This window comes from Lactuca virosa, chromosome 5, assembly GCF_052849685.1.
Source record: "Lactuca virosa cultivar CGN04683 chromosome 5, Lactuca_virosa_CGN04683_v6, whole genome shotgun sequence".
Taxonomy (NCBI): Eukaryota; Viridiplantae; Streptophyta; class Magnoliopsida; order Asterales; family Asteraceae; genus Lactuca; species Lactuca virosa.
In genome coordinates this window covers 204,151,457-204,167,207 of record NC_136430.1, presented here as the reverse complement: position 1 = coordinate 204,167,207, position 15,751 = coordinate 204,151,457, and the positions used below count along the sequence as shown (strand labels likewise).

Sequence of the window (15,751 nt, the reverse complement as noted above, 5' to 3'; positions counted from 1 at the left end):
ATCAACTGGAGTGGCTGAGATGTCATGGGAGGAGTTTGTCAGACGTTTTGATTTGGAGTTTGCACCATCCATTGAGGTGCAACGACTAGTGAGGGAGTTTCAGGAGCTACATCAGACCATCGAGACTGTGGTGGAGATCACTGCCAAGTTTCGGGAACAAGCACTATTGATTCCGCAGTATGCTGCGGATAAGGATATGAAGAGGGCGAGGTATCATTCCATGCCGAGGGATGATATTCGTGAGTTCGTGAGCGTTTTAGGGTGAAAAACCCTGAATGAGATGGTGAAGAAGGCCCGGGAGCGGGAGATGGAGTTGGAGTTCCACACCAAGCGGAATCCGGAGCAGGTTCAGACAGCTGTAGGTCACACTAAAAGCCAAAGACCTCAGATTCTTCTGGTAGGGGCCAGCAGGACCATGGCCGGTATGCCAAATGTGGGAGGTCACACGACGGGGTTTGTCGGGTGACGGGCACGGTATGTTATACCTGTAGTCAGCCAGGCCACGTGAACAGGTACTGCCCCAAGAAGGGTTTGATTTGTTTCCACTGCAACCAGACCGGCCATAAAAGGGCTGATTATCCGAGGTTCCATGTAACGCCCTGACTCTCAGGTAATCATTTTATGGATATATTTTTCATAAATTGCAAGGTCTACTGGACGAGTTGGATGCCCTGACTCGTCGAGTAGAAGTGGATTGGGCCACGTGTTTAAGTGACCTACTCGCCGAGTCGAAGATAGGACTCGACGAGTAGGAGCTAGAGGATGAAACCCTAATTTCCGGGGTTTTTCACCCTATTTAAAGGATCATTAGCCTCCTTTAGCCCCCTTACAGCCTCCTGAGAGTCCAGCAAACCCTAATCCGTGTGTGTGCTTCATTCTTGTGTGTTTCACGCTTTGGAAGGTGGACATTAGTGAGAAGAGCTTGGAAAGCAAGTGGCAAGAAGCAAGGAACGTGTGGGGATCTGAAATCTACCTCAGTTAGCATCTTTTCGGAGGTATCAAGTCGTTAGCTTGACCACATTTCATTCTAGATCTCATTTGGTTAAAGATTAGGGCTTTTCTAGGATATTAAGAAACTATTCTTGGGTATGAGCTAAGATCTGAAGTTGTAACTTCAGATCTGAACTCTCTTTGGTCTTTAAGTCCATAAAGGTTTCAGCTTTAGCAAGTATGAACCTCTCCTTAAGTGTAAAACTCCATTGCAAGCTTGGTTTTGACATTATGAGCCTTGCATGCACGTAAAGTTTGCAACTTTACGTGATAAACATGCCTTGGGAAACTAGATCTGCAGTATAGAACCTTAAAATAGCTTAAAAAGCATCTGAATGGATAATGGACTGAAGGGACTCGACGAATTGAATGGTCAACTCGGCGAGTCGGATGAAGATTGTCGTGCAAGGACTTCTGCATGGACTCGGCAAGTCAGAGGGGTGATTCGGCGAGTCAACTAGGGTTTTCTCGACATTTGGACATACTTGAACTCGGCGAGTTGCAAGAAAATCGACGAGTCAGTGGGGGATTTCACGACTACTCGAGTTCTGGAAGGACTCGACGAGTCAGTGACTGCACTCGACGAGTCGGGTCAAATGGACTGTTGACCTTGACCGTTGACTTTGACCTTGACCAAGGGTTGGCTAATTGACTTCTGGGGCATTTTGGGATACTGGAAATTTATGAGTATGGTTCTATGGTGATTATAGGTGGTGGAGTTTGTGGCGGTGATCTGAGAGTTTGAGCTTATCTTTCAAGTCGACAGTTGCGAGGTGAGTTTCCTCACTATACTCAAGGGTCTAAGGCACCAAGGCCGGCCCTTTTGATTGATATCTGGATATGTTATGCTAGTATGATCTGTTAGATCGATATCGTGGTAGATGGGATGGTATTTTGTGGTATGTGGGATGATTTGTTAGATCGGTATCCTAGTAGATAGGATGGTATTATATGGTATGTGGCATGATCTGTTAGATCGGTATCCTAGTAGATAGGATGGTATTATATGTTATGTGGTATGATCCGTTAGATTAGTTTGTTATCTATAGACTGTTATGTGACTATCTGTTATATGCGCACATGTTTGTTTGGCGGTTGATGCTTATCTGCTTTGTGCGAAAGCCAATAGACCTGGGCATTCCAACCTGTTAGTTGTGGGCCGTGAGTATTCCATCCCGAGGTTGATTGGGATCATAGTATGTGGGCATTCCAACCTGTTGGTTGTGGGCCTGGGGTATTCCATCCCGAGGATGATTGGACCCATAGTATGTTGGCATTTCAATCGGATGGTTGACGGCCTGGGGTATTCCAACCTGATAGTTAACCGGACCCATAGTATGCTGTTTACGATTATATGTGTATTATGGTGTGTATGGGTATTTTGGGGGAACACTAAGCTCTCAGACTTACAGTTTCAGTTTATTGTTTCAGGTACATCAGGGGACCGTGGCAAGACAAAGGCGTGATCGTACCGCTCCTCACTTTTTATGAACTTGTTTTTGGGAGACTCTGATATAGACTATTTTGAAAACGAATTTGTAATGACTGTTGGTTTTTATATGTTTTAAAAAGTTTCAATTTGGCATGATTTTTTTATGGGTCTTACAATTTGGTATCAGAGCCTTGGTTTGAGTGAATTGGAGGAACATCCATGTGAATCCAGTCTCAAACCAAGGAAGGATTTTCAAAATAATTTTAAAATGGTTTTCCAAATAATAAAGGAGGATAAAAGTGTACGATTAGCCGGAGCTAGTAAGTAGACCCCAAAATGAAAGATCTAGTATGCTTAAGAGTCACATGAAAATGATATTGCTAAATAATATATGATCCTAAGGGTCACACTAACAACAACTTGATACAATTGATTACTTATTAGAAATTGATTTTAATAAATATTCGTAAGCTCTTATAATAATTGGGAAAATATTTATTTCAAGGAAATAATTATTTTTTAATACAAGTAACACATTATTTCATAATGTATGAATATATATGTCATGTACATATTTTTGGACCCAATAAGCCTTTTGTCTTTTGGCAAAAGACAAAGTTTATATCTTATAAACTTTAATTTTATAAAATATAAACTCTTGGTTTTGTCTTTTCTTCATAAAAAAAACGTGAGAAAGAGAGGGAAAAAGAAGATAAGGAACATGTTTATGACATAGGGGACAAAATTGTCTAATGTAATTAATGGTTAGGGAAAAAGAAGATAAGGAACATGTTTATGACATAGGGGACAAGATTGTCTAAAGTAATTAATGGTTAATGACTCTTGGACCATAATTCCATTATAGATAAGAGATGAATGCTTTCATATTCTTTACTCTTTTTTGCTTGGCCGAGAGCTCTCTTATCCCCTCTCCATATTCTCTCAAGTCTTGTTTCTTGAAGATATTTGTTGCATGCATCCTCCCTTTAAGTCATAATATTGTTTTGAATTAAAGCTTAAGAGTTGTAACTAGCATTACATCAAGTTGGAACATTGTTGGTGTCTCAAGGGTTCATCCTCACTCCATCAACTTCCAAGCCTCCCCTAGAGGACTCAAAGTGCTTCAAAGGTTGTTACCACTTCTTCCTTCTATGGTTGTGTTTTAAACCTTTCCTTTACTTGCAAGATGATCCTTGGTCGGTGATAAAATGTTTATGTTATTTATAAAACTTAAGTCTTCCGTTTGCCATTATTTGTAGTTTTTGAAACTAAGTTTTAAATAAAACCCAACAATTGGTATCAGAGCCACCTTGCAAGTCTTGTTAGATTTTTTGATTTATGGAAATCTTAGTTTTTGATGAATATGGATAACTTGTTTTGTATAAAAAAAAGTACATACATATTTTCTTTGACAACTTTATAATTGTTATTTTATGTAACAAATCTTACATGCATTTTTGTCACTTAAAGTTGTCTTAGAAAAACAAAGGTTGTTTTATGTTTATATGTATTTTAGAGAGCATAAACAAGCCTTGGACCATTTGTGTTGTTGTTTGTGTGATTTGGTTGAAAAATGGTTTGCAATATTCTTTTATTCATAAAGTATGTAATAAAAGTAGTTAGTTTTCATTCTTGTTATTTTTATGTAATAGATTTGTTTTAGACTAGATTTATATTATGAAAAATGTAACAAGATGAAGATGGAGGACATTTCTTGAGGAACCATGGAGACCCACAATTTTATAAAGATTTTATAAATGTTCATAACTTTTATAAAAGTTTTATAAAATTGCAACAAATGTGGTTGTCATTGCAAGCGGGAGCTTGAAGATCACATGAAGAACAAGTTGTAATATTTGGTCCCTTTGTCCCTTAGGAAGGACTTAACACTTTTGTGTTGGCTCACAAAAGTGTTATATAGTTTAAGGCTTGTTTATGTCAAATGCATGCTTGTGTTGTTTATTTTTCAAGTAAATATTTTGTGTGGTTGATAATTTAGTTTTTCACAAACCCAAACTATTTTTTGGACAAAATAAACATCACATGGAGTTTTGATTTTAAAATATAAAATATGAACATTGTATGTAACATATTCTAGCCATAAAATAAAAAACCGGTTTTATAAAATTGCTAATTACGACAACTTTTAAAATATTGAATTATAAGTGTAAAAATCTTGTTTTTATGACTTATTCAAACTCCAAAGTGTTATTTAATAAAAGGAAGTTTTATTAAACAATATTAAAAGGTTCTACATGGCTCAAACACAAACTTAATACTAGTTATTAATTTTAAAATTGAACCAAGCCGAAATATAATAACCGAGTTTTTATAAGAACCTTAAAAGTGATTTTTTGAAAATTGATACCATGACATATTGGATGCATGCAGTTGTCATGATATCACATGTTTTAAATAGAATAGTAAAACATTCAAATCCCTTTTTCAAAATACAAGTCTATGCCATCCAATTTTAGAAACATTTTCACATCACTTGTATAATCTTAGTGGGATAAAGGATACCTAACCATTAGTATCATCTTTTGATGGCCAAAGTATTTTTGCGATTTTTATAACCAAGTTATAGGTCAATTGTACAAGTTTCTCTAATTGGATGACTTGATTGGAAACCTCTTGTGATAAAGGTCACCTAAGCAAGAGTGTTCCAAGGCATAGATGAGACCAAACATGTCAAATTAACAAATGGATTGTTAAGGGTCTCATAAACCTAGGAATTACAAATGGTGTAATTAATACAAGTTATTTACCTTGTTAAAATTGGGTAAATGGGATAAAGGATACCTAACCATTTATTTGATTTGTAACTTGGATCCTAGACTTTAAATAAATAATGTTTTTGGAAACAAAAGGGTATAATTATTTAAAGAATTAAATAATAAATGAAAACTTTGTTAAACTTTTGTAGACGGCTCCACCAATTACTGTAACACATCACCCAATGAACATTCGGTCAATTCTTGATAAAGAAAAGCTCAACCACTCCAACTTTTTGGATTGGCACAGAAATTTAAGAATCGTTTTGAATCAAGAAAAGAAAGACTATGTCCTTGAAAACCAAACTCCCGATGAACCACCTGCTCTCCTAAAGGCTGCACATGATGCATGGCTAAAGCATATAGATGATTCACTTGATGTTTCATGTCTTATGCGTGCCTCTATGGTTCCCGATCTTCAGCAGGATCTGGAACACTACACTCCCTTTGACATGATTGAACATCTCAAGGAGATGTTTGGTAAACAAGCTAGAACCGAAAGGTTTGACACTATGAGAGCACTTCATGCCATGAAAATGGAGGAGAGTGGGAATGTGAGCACACATGTTCTCAAGATGAAAAGTTACATGGATCAATTGGAGAGATTGGGCTCTTCATATCCACAAGATTTGGCTATATATATCATTCTGAACTCTTTGCCAAAGTCTTACAATGCTTTCATCATGAACTACAACATTAATGGGTGGGAGAAACCTATCTCTGAGTTGCACGGGATGCTAAAAAATGTAGAGAAGAATATACCAAGTAAAACTCCCCAAGTGCTCATGATTAGGGAAGGAAAGGTCAAGAAAAACAAAGGCAAGAACTTCAACGGAAAGCCACAAGCTGGCAAGGGCAAAGGGAAGAAAGCTCCTCAAAACCCACCACCCAAGAAGAAGGAAAAGGTTGCCAAAGATGACACATGCTTTGAGTGTGGAGTTGTCGGGCATTGGAAAAGGAATTGTCCTAAGTACCTTGCAGAGTTGAAAAACAAGAAGGCCGGGGAAGGCCCTTCAGGTATATCCATTTTCACGATTGAGATGGGATTATTTACTTTTTCATCAAACACTTGGGTATTAGATACTGGTTGTGGAACTCATATTTGTAATTCGTTACAGGGGTTCAAAAAGAGTAGGGAACTGAAAGCAGATGAGATGGTATTGCATTTGGGCAATGGAGCACGAGTTGTAGTCCAAGCAATAGGACATTTTGATTTATGTTTACCATCTGGTCTGTATTTGACTTTAGAAAATGTGTGTTTAATTATTTCTATTACTAGAAATATCATTTCAGTTTCACGTTTGAGAAAATCTGGTTATGATTTCAAATTTGTTGATGATAACATTCACTCCTTCTTGAAAGGAATCTTCTATTTGAGGCTAGACCAATAAATGGAATTTATGAATTAAACCTAGATAATACCTCAAACAATAAGTCCCTTTATCATGTTAACACCAAAAGGCCCAAACCAGATTTGAACCAAACATATCTATGGCATTGTCACCTTGGTCATATAAACAAGAAGCGCATATCTCAACTCCAAAAGAGTGGACTTTTGGGGGAAAATGACATTGAGTCATTTGAAATATGTGAATCTTGTTTATGTGGCAAGATGACAAAATCCCCTTTCTTTGGAACAAGTGAAAGGGCAAGTGTTTTATTAGGCATCATACATACCGATGTATGTTGACCTTTTAAAACAATGTCTAGATATGGTGAGAGATATTATATCACCTTCACTGATGACTATAGTCGTTTTGGTTATGTGTATTTGATGAAACATAAACATGAAGCATTTGAAAAGTTTAAATTGTTTCAAAGTGAAGTTGAAAATCAACTCGACAAAACAATCAAAATCCTTCGTTCGGATAGAGGAGGCGAGTACTTGAGCCAAGAGTTCCAAGACCATCTAAGGAGTCGTGGGATTATCTCACAACTCACTCCACCTAGAACACCACAGCTTAATGGTGTTTCTGAGAGGAGAAATCGAACCTTACTTGATATGGTTGGATCTATGATGAGTCGAAGTACTCTTCCTTTATCATTTTGGAGTTATGCTTTACTCACCGCAACCCGTATCTTGAATATGGCACCAACTAAGAAGGTAGAGAAAACACCTTGTGAGATGTGGTATGGAAGACCTCCATCCTTATCTTATATGAAAGTTTGGGGATGCGAAGCTTATGTTAGACAAGAGACTTCCAGCAAACTTGAGCCTAGATCCACCAAATGCATCTTTGTAGGGTATCCTAAAGATTGTTTAGGATATTACTTCTACATCCCTAATGAGAATAAAATCTTTATTTCACGAAAAGCTGAATTCTTAGAAAGCAAGTTTCTAATGGATGAGGCAAGTGGGAGGCGTATGGAACTTGAAGAAGATCAAGAACCTCAACCCGATGCATCTTCAGTTGGTACTAGTACTGAACAAGAGGTTGTTGAAGATGAAGAGATCATTGTCCTTCAATCTACTGAAACACAAGGCGTTCACAGATCTGGTAGAATTCGTCATGAACCTGAAAGATCCCGAATCTACCAAATGGCTTGAAGCCATGAACGCTGAGATGCAATCCATGAGAGAAAATCAAGTCTGGGACTTGGTTGATCTTCCTCCCAATAGCAAGACTGTTGGAAGTAAGTGGGTCTTCAAGAAGAAGATTGACATGGATGGCAACTTACACACATTCAAAGCAAGATTGGTTGCTAAAGGATTCACTCAAACTCATGGGGTTGATTATGATGAAACTTTTTCACCAGTCGCTATGATTAAATCAATTAGGATACTATTTTCCATAGCTGCATATCATGACTATGAGATATGGTAAATGGATGTCAAAACCGCTTTTTTGAATGGACACTTGGAAGAAGATGTCTATATGGCTTGGAAAGTGTTTTTCAATGAAGGACCTAGGTGAGGCACAATACATTCTTGGAATCAAAATCTATAGAGATAGATCAAAACGATTAATAGGTCTAAGCCAAGGTACATATATTGAGAAAGTATTGAAGCGGTTCAATATGGAAAACTCTAAGAGACGATTTGTACCCATGGCATATGGCACTGTACTAAGTTCATCACAATGTCCTAGCACAAAGTCTGAGCTAGACAAGATGAAAGATATTCCATATGCTTCTGCAATTGGATCCATCATGTATGCCATGAATTGTACAAGACCTGATCTTGCTTATGCTATGAGCATGGTAAGCAAGTTCCAACAAAATCCTGGGGAGAGTCATTGTATAGCTGTGAAGAACATCCTAAAGTACTTACAAAGAACTAAGGATTTGTTCCTCGCCTATGGAGGCGTGGAAGAAAGTTTAAGTGTAAAGTGTTACACTGATGCTTCCTTCACAACTGATCGAGATGATTGCAAATCGCAATTAGGATATGTGTTCATTATCAATGGAGGTCCAGTATCTTGGAAAAGCTCCAAGCAGAGTGTTGTTGCACAATCCACTACAGAGTCAGAATACATTGCTGCTTCTGAAGCTGCACAAGAGGCTGCTTGGATGAAGAAATTCATTGGGGATCTAGGGGTAGTCCCTACCATTCAGGACCCCCTAGACTTTTTCTGTGACAATGAGGGTGCTATTTCTTTGGCAAAAGAACCCCGAGCACACAAGAAGACCAAGCATATTAGCCGCAGATTCAACTTCATCCGGTATAAAGTTGAAGAAGGTGAAATTAGTATTCGCAAAGTTCACACTGATCAAAATTTGGCAGACCCTTTCACGAAGCCTCTTCTTCAAACAAAGTTTGAAGGACATGCTCGAGGAATAGGACTTCACTATTCTAGTGATTGGATTTGATTTATGCATTAGTATTAAATATTGGAACATTATATAACATCATCTATTGTAATGACTATGATATATATGGCATATGATCTTTTCATTAAATATTTTTTTGTGTTCTTTATTAACATGTTTAATCCTTGAATGAATTTATTCACTCTAAAAAACTCCATAGTCAGTTGTTATTGTGGGAGAAATAATAAAATAAGACTAATATGAAATAGGATGGTTAACAAAGCGTTGTAACCAGTTTCATGGATACTTACTAGAGAGTAAGTATTGGAGTGACCCGTTCAAGATCACTTCATGGATCGCTGTCATGAATGATACTTGATAAAAAGGTAATATCTGTATATCCTTAACACCTGAGATACATATTTGAGACTTGAGTGTGGGGGACGTTATGCTTTGATGTAGTCAGAAGCTGTTCTTTTGTTAGGCAGTTATAAAAGTTATTATCAGACGTGATGTAAACCATACAAGAGGCGTATGTAGTCAAGATGGGATTTGCCCCTCTTATTCGTTGAGAGTTAGACATCTAAGGCCTGATGTAAAGTTGAAAAATTATATGAGATTGACTGCGATCTATATCTCATGATTCAACATGATGTCTGTAGCAAAGGGATAACTGATAAACTTACCTTACTCACCAATTGTAGCCTTTGGGGCTTTTGGGAAATTGGGCGTTGATGGAATGGCACTATATCATATGTTGTTGGGGGCAGTGAAATGTTGCTAGACGTTCACCACTGTCTATATCAATTTGATATGAGTCTTGCGCAAGTGGGAGATTGAAATATCTAGTATGATCAAGAGTCATATGAAAATGATATTGCTAAATAACATACGATCCTAAGGGTCACACTAACAACAACTTGATACAATTGATTATTTATTAGAAATTGATTTTAATAAATATTCATAAACTCTTATAATAATTGGGAAAATATTTATTTCAAGGAAATAATTATTTTTTAATACAAGTAACACATTATTTCATAATGTATGAATATATATGTCATGTACATCTTTTTGGACCTAATAAGCCTTTTGTCTTTTGGCAAAAGACAAAGTTTATATCTTATAAACTTTGAGTTTATAAAATATAAACTCTTGGTTTTGTCTTTTCTTCATAAAAAAACGTGAGAAAAAGAGGGAAAAAGAAGATAAGGAACATGTTTATGACATAGGGGACAAGATTGTCTAAAGTAATTAATGGTTAGGGAAAACGAAGATAAGGAACATGTTTATGACATAGGGGACAAGATTGTATAAAGTAATTAATGGTTAATGACTCTTGGACCATAATTCCATTATAAATAAGAGATGAATGCTTTCATATTCTTTACTCTTTTTTGCTTTGCCAAGAGCTCTCTTATCCCCTCTCCATATTCTCTCAAGTGTTGTTTCTTGAAGATATTTGTTGCTTGCATCCTCCCTTTAAGTCATAATCTTGTTTTGACTTAAAGCTTAAGAGTTGTAACTAGCATTACATCAAGTTGGAACATTGTTGGTGTCTCAAGGGTTCATCCTCACTCCATCAACTTCCAAGCCTCCCCTAGTGGACTCAATTGCTTCAAAGATTGTTACCACTTCTTCCTTCTATGGTTGTGATTTAAATCTTTCCTTTACTTGCAAGATGATCTTTGGTGGGTGATAAAATGTTTATGTTATTTATAAAACTTAAGTCTTCCATTTGCCATTATTTGTAGTTTTTGAAACTAAGTTTTAAATAAAACCCAACAAAAAATACCATACAAGTTATTTGATATTATGTGATATGTTAGAACAGCATGCTAGTAATAAGATAGGGATCCTCAGGAATCGTATGATAGAATTACCTGATCTTTGATGCCTTATCTTATGTAGAGTACCTCAATTGATTGTTTGTCACTCTTTCGCGTGTGAACTAACTATTGGTTGAATACTCTAAGTCACATGCTACATGGGTTAAATGGTCTGAGGGTAAGGGATTTGGTCCTGATGTGTAGCTCTTTTCTGAGTCCAACCGTTGTGGGATTAAATCTTTAAGTCTGAGATTGTTTAAGCCGTGCAGTATGTGATTTAATTCATGCAATAGTTAACTGGCACCAATGGAGGGTCGTATGGCTGTTGGTGGATGGGTGGGTAGTGAGAGGCCGGGAGGCCAGTTATGAGATATTTAGCATTCCTCTAGGAGTGAGGATTTAGCACTCGCTATGTATATGTATATTGTAGGGTGTTGTGGTGATACTTGAAACAAATATAGGTTGGTGTGGAAGGTAGTATGGGCCCGTACTACTGAAAGCACATGACCCATATGCGTATCAAGGAAGTCACAACCCCTAGGGTTTGTGTCACACCGCCAAACCAGAACAGCGGAAACGTTCTGGGGAGGAGGACGTCATGTTCAGTATCATAACAATGCACAATAGTAAAACAAGCAACAACATCATCCATTGCATTAATAATATAGTTAATACAAGTGTGTTCTTAATGTAATTGTAAGACACCAAAAATATATATATAAAAATAAAAGACGAGTCTTGAACACACTTCGTCTTCTCAAAAACCTGGTCTAGTGTACCTGTCTACTGGTGACCTGAGAATACAAGTTATTTTGAAAGAGTAGATCAGCATTAAAGCTGGTGAGTTCATAAGTATTTTAGTGTCAAATGTTTGTATAAGTTTGAAGAAAATGTTTTCAAGTGTTTGATGTGAAGTTTGTAAATGTTTGATGTAAAGTTTGTATACTTCCTAGAAAATCCTATATTTTCTACAAAAATGGAGAGTAGTCTTCTACCAAGACCCGACTGTTCTGTATGTTTGTTCTTTTGTAAAAGTGTGTGTTTTCCCAAATATATGACTATTAATACCAGAAAATAGTTACATTACTTTTTATGTGAGAAGATCACTATAGGAATGTAATGGGAAAATGACAGTGTACAGTAATGTTGTAATATGTAACTACTGAAACACTAACTACCTTAGTCACATATAACCTTAGCGTATCCACTCCGCAACTATTGACCTACTAATAAGGACCTTTTAGTTCGTAAATACGTAATTATAGTAACATAAAATACTCCTATAGCATTTTAAGTTTATGTTCTCTTCTAAAGTTTTCATTGTAATAGTGTTGGTAGGTTTTTAGACTTGCTGCAACACCATAACCATTCCTAGGGACATGCTAATCACTTCTAGGAAAGATATAGTTGATAGTGCTATATCACTCCCAGATTTGATTATATGTCCCCAAGCCTACTTGTGCTGTCCAACAATCGCAATACTACTCTTCTGCTCTAGTATGACACTGATTTTAGTATGAGTGCATGTATGTATACTTTGGTTAAATATTTTATTATTTAAAAGTATAAACTCTTGGTCAGAGTATTTTAATCCGGTTGTGTTTATAGTTGTATATCTTTTATGGGTTGATATACTCAATTCACTATAAACAAAGCTCTACTACCAATCTGTCACACCCGCAAACCAGAACGGCGGAAACGTTTGGGGGAGGAGGACGTCATGTTGAGTATCATAACAATGCACAATAGTAAAACAAGCAACAACATCATCCATTGCATTAATAATATAGTTAATACAAGTGTGTTCTTAATGTAATTGTAAGACACCAAAAAAATATATATCAAAATAAAAGATGAGTCTTGAACACACTCCGTCTCCTAAAAAACGTGCTCCAGTGTACCTGTCTACTGGTGACCTGAGAATACAAGTTATTTTGAAAGAGTAGATCAGCATTAAAGCTGATGAGTTCATAAGTATTTTAGTGTCAAATGTTTGTATAAGTTTGAAGAAAATGTTTGTACGTGTTTGATGTAAAGTTTGTAAATGTTTGATGTAAAGTTTGTATACTTCCTAGAAAATCCTATATTTTCTACTAAAATGGAGAGTAGTCTTCTACCAAGACCCGACTGTTCTTTATGTTTTTTCTTTTGTAAAAGTGTGTGTTTTCCCAAATATATGACTATTAATACCAGAAAATAGTTACATTACTTTTTATGTGAGAAGATCACTATAGGAATGTAATGGGAAAATGACAGTGTACAGTAATGTTGTAATATGTAACTACTGAAACACTAACTACCTTCAAACCAATTTGTTTAATTAAGGTTAAAATGTGATGTGGTTATAACCATACTGATTGACAAGTGTTTAACACAACGACCTTTTGGCACTGAAACTAATGTGACATTTGTCACCCCTTGGCCTTGCCGGCCAAACTGTAGCGAACAGTCAGGATGTGGGCTTGTCAGTCCCGTATAGATCTATACACACAATGTCCGCTCTCCCTCCAGGAGACTCTGATTACAAAACATGACCTAACAAGTATATTGCTAAGCCGTGAAGTAGATTCACATTAATGTTATCTTGTTCTTGTAAAAGGATGTATGTTCCTTTCTGTTTCTTGTTATTGTATGTTCCTTTTTGTTCTTGTTATCGTATGTTCCTTTCTGTTCTTGTTATTGTATGTTTGAACTGACTCATGTATGAACTGACTCTTGTAAGTTTCATTGTTCTAGAAATAGTAAGTATTGTTCTCCTAAACTATACCTATTATAGTTTTCTAGTAAGCTCTGTAATTGATTAACTGTTCATGTTTGTACACCTTTGCTACCCAAAGGTGTTGAACTGATTGTAAGTACTTTTATATCTATATACATATACATAATATATAACTAAGATTCAAACGACCTTCCGACAAACAACCGATACCCTAAGTCCACAACCAAACAAGGAACAAGAAATAAAACGAGTTATCAGTCCTAAGCCCTTTCAACCTTATTTATATAACTATATCTATATAGACATGATTTTGACAATATATAAGTTTAAAAGAGTTTTGTAAAACAATAAAGAGTTTTATTATATAAAAGAGTTTTAACCATTTGAATGGTTATTGATGACTTGATGTCAATTTATAAAATGATTTGAAATAGTTTGTTTGATAACACAGTTTGAAGTATAAGAAATCTATTGTTTTGATAGTTATAAATCACATTTGATTGATTATAAAACTATATGGTTTTCTACTTGTATCGCCCCCATAAAAGCATTTAAAATAATTTAAAAGATAAGTTAGGGGTATGAACTCACCTGTAGTGAGTGATTCGAATGGAAGATAGCTATAGGATACTTGAGATCACAAAAGGAGTCCCGAAGCACAAATTGATCCTATTACACATATAATCACGTATATATGTATACAATTAGGGTATATAAAAACTAATCATGTTAGGGAACAACCTTAGGGACTAGGAGACACTTGGAATGAAGTGTTACAATCACATATGATTGTACAAAAAGTGTTTACGGCCACATATGAGTGCGTTCACGGCCAAGATGTGTTCACGGCCATGGTGTTTACGGCCATGGGTGTTCACGGTCAAAGATGTTCACGGCCAAAGATGTTCTTGAGAAGGGTTTACGGCCAAGGGAGAAGTTATGGCCATAAACTCTTGATGTTCTTGATGAAATGGTTGTTTCAAGGATGTATTTCAAGAGCTTCTAATGGATAACTAGTATATGGAAAGGATACTTACGTTTTGGAAGCTTGAAAGGGTGTTCACGGACCAAAGAACTAGTGTGTGTTCTTGGTGTTCTTGAAGATCTAACTCAAAAAGAGATGATTTCACGGATGAAATCAAGGGGTTTTGCTAGATTAAGAAAGATATGAACTTATAAATGGAAGAATCACTTACAAATTTGACGAGAAATAGAAGTGTTCTTGATGATACTTTAGAGAGAAATGAGTGTTCTTGAGTTGGAAGTTTGAGAATTGAAGAAGAATCAAGGAATATCATACATATGGAAGGAGTTCACGGCCAGCCAAGAGATTACGACTGTAATGTCTATTTACGGCTGTAAACTCCAAGTGTTGGAGTTTTTCGGCTTGAATGCTGCACACTGAACTCTAGTAGATACTTCCTAACATCCAATCCTTGAATGTAGTAGGCTTAGAACACTCAAACATGCCCTTAACAATGCTAAAAGATAGCAGAAACAAGTCTGACTTGTGATTGATTTGAGTGGTTTTACAAGATAGAAATTTCTGGTTATCACATCATCCCCCTGTTAGAGAGAATTTCGTCCCGAAATTAGAGTTTAATCAATTAAGCAATTACAAACAACTAAGTAAAAAGATGAGGATATGGATCCGATTAGTCCTATTGACTACGCTGTCTAGGGTTTCTACGGATTTATCCACAAAGTTGGGGTTCTCGCTTACCTCGATAAAAGAGAGTGGAATAACAAAAGTCTAGTCGGACGACCAACTTTCGAGTTAGAGACGTGGAAAGTAGGGTGTATGTTATTGGATTTTCAAGGTAGTCTGGGTCTATAAGTTACTGGATCAACTCTAGTAAGAATCTCTAATGATGTTACGTACCTTGGATTTAGCATTCCACGCTTTCCGAAGCGTATTCTGCCCCTCCGGATGAGACCTTCACCTGATGAGGTTACCAACCTGGAATTTCCAAGGGTTTTCTCTTATCGAAAGAGTTAGCTTTTCTGCCTGACCCTGGGAGCTTTACGTCGCTGCTGGATTTGTACTCTCTTCTCGGTAGTTTCTCGAATGAATTCCGGACCAGCGAAAGTGCTGCTTGGAAATTTGACCTCTATCTAGTTGCGTGTTGCCTATTTTAATCCAATGCAGAGAGGATCTGTACTTGCGACCAAAACGGGCCTCGAATGGAGGAACTTTAAGTGATAGCATGGTCAAGGACTCGACTAGTTGATAATTGGGTATTCTTGTTCTTCC

General features: G+C 36.6%; 1 pseudogene; it reads left to right on the top strand.

Moving 5' to 3' along the window:
• The first annotated feature begins 8,214 nt into the window (after positions 1 to 8,214).
• LOC145112278 (secreted RxLR effector protein 161 pseudogene) lies at positions 8,215 to 9,006 on the top strand (annotated as a pseudogene).
• Positions 9,007 to 15,751: the final 6,745 nt, after the last annotated feature.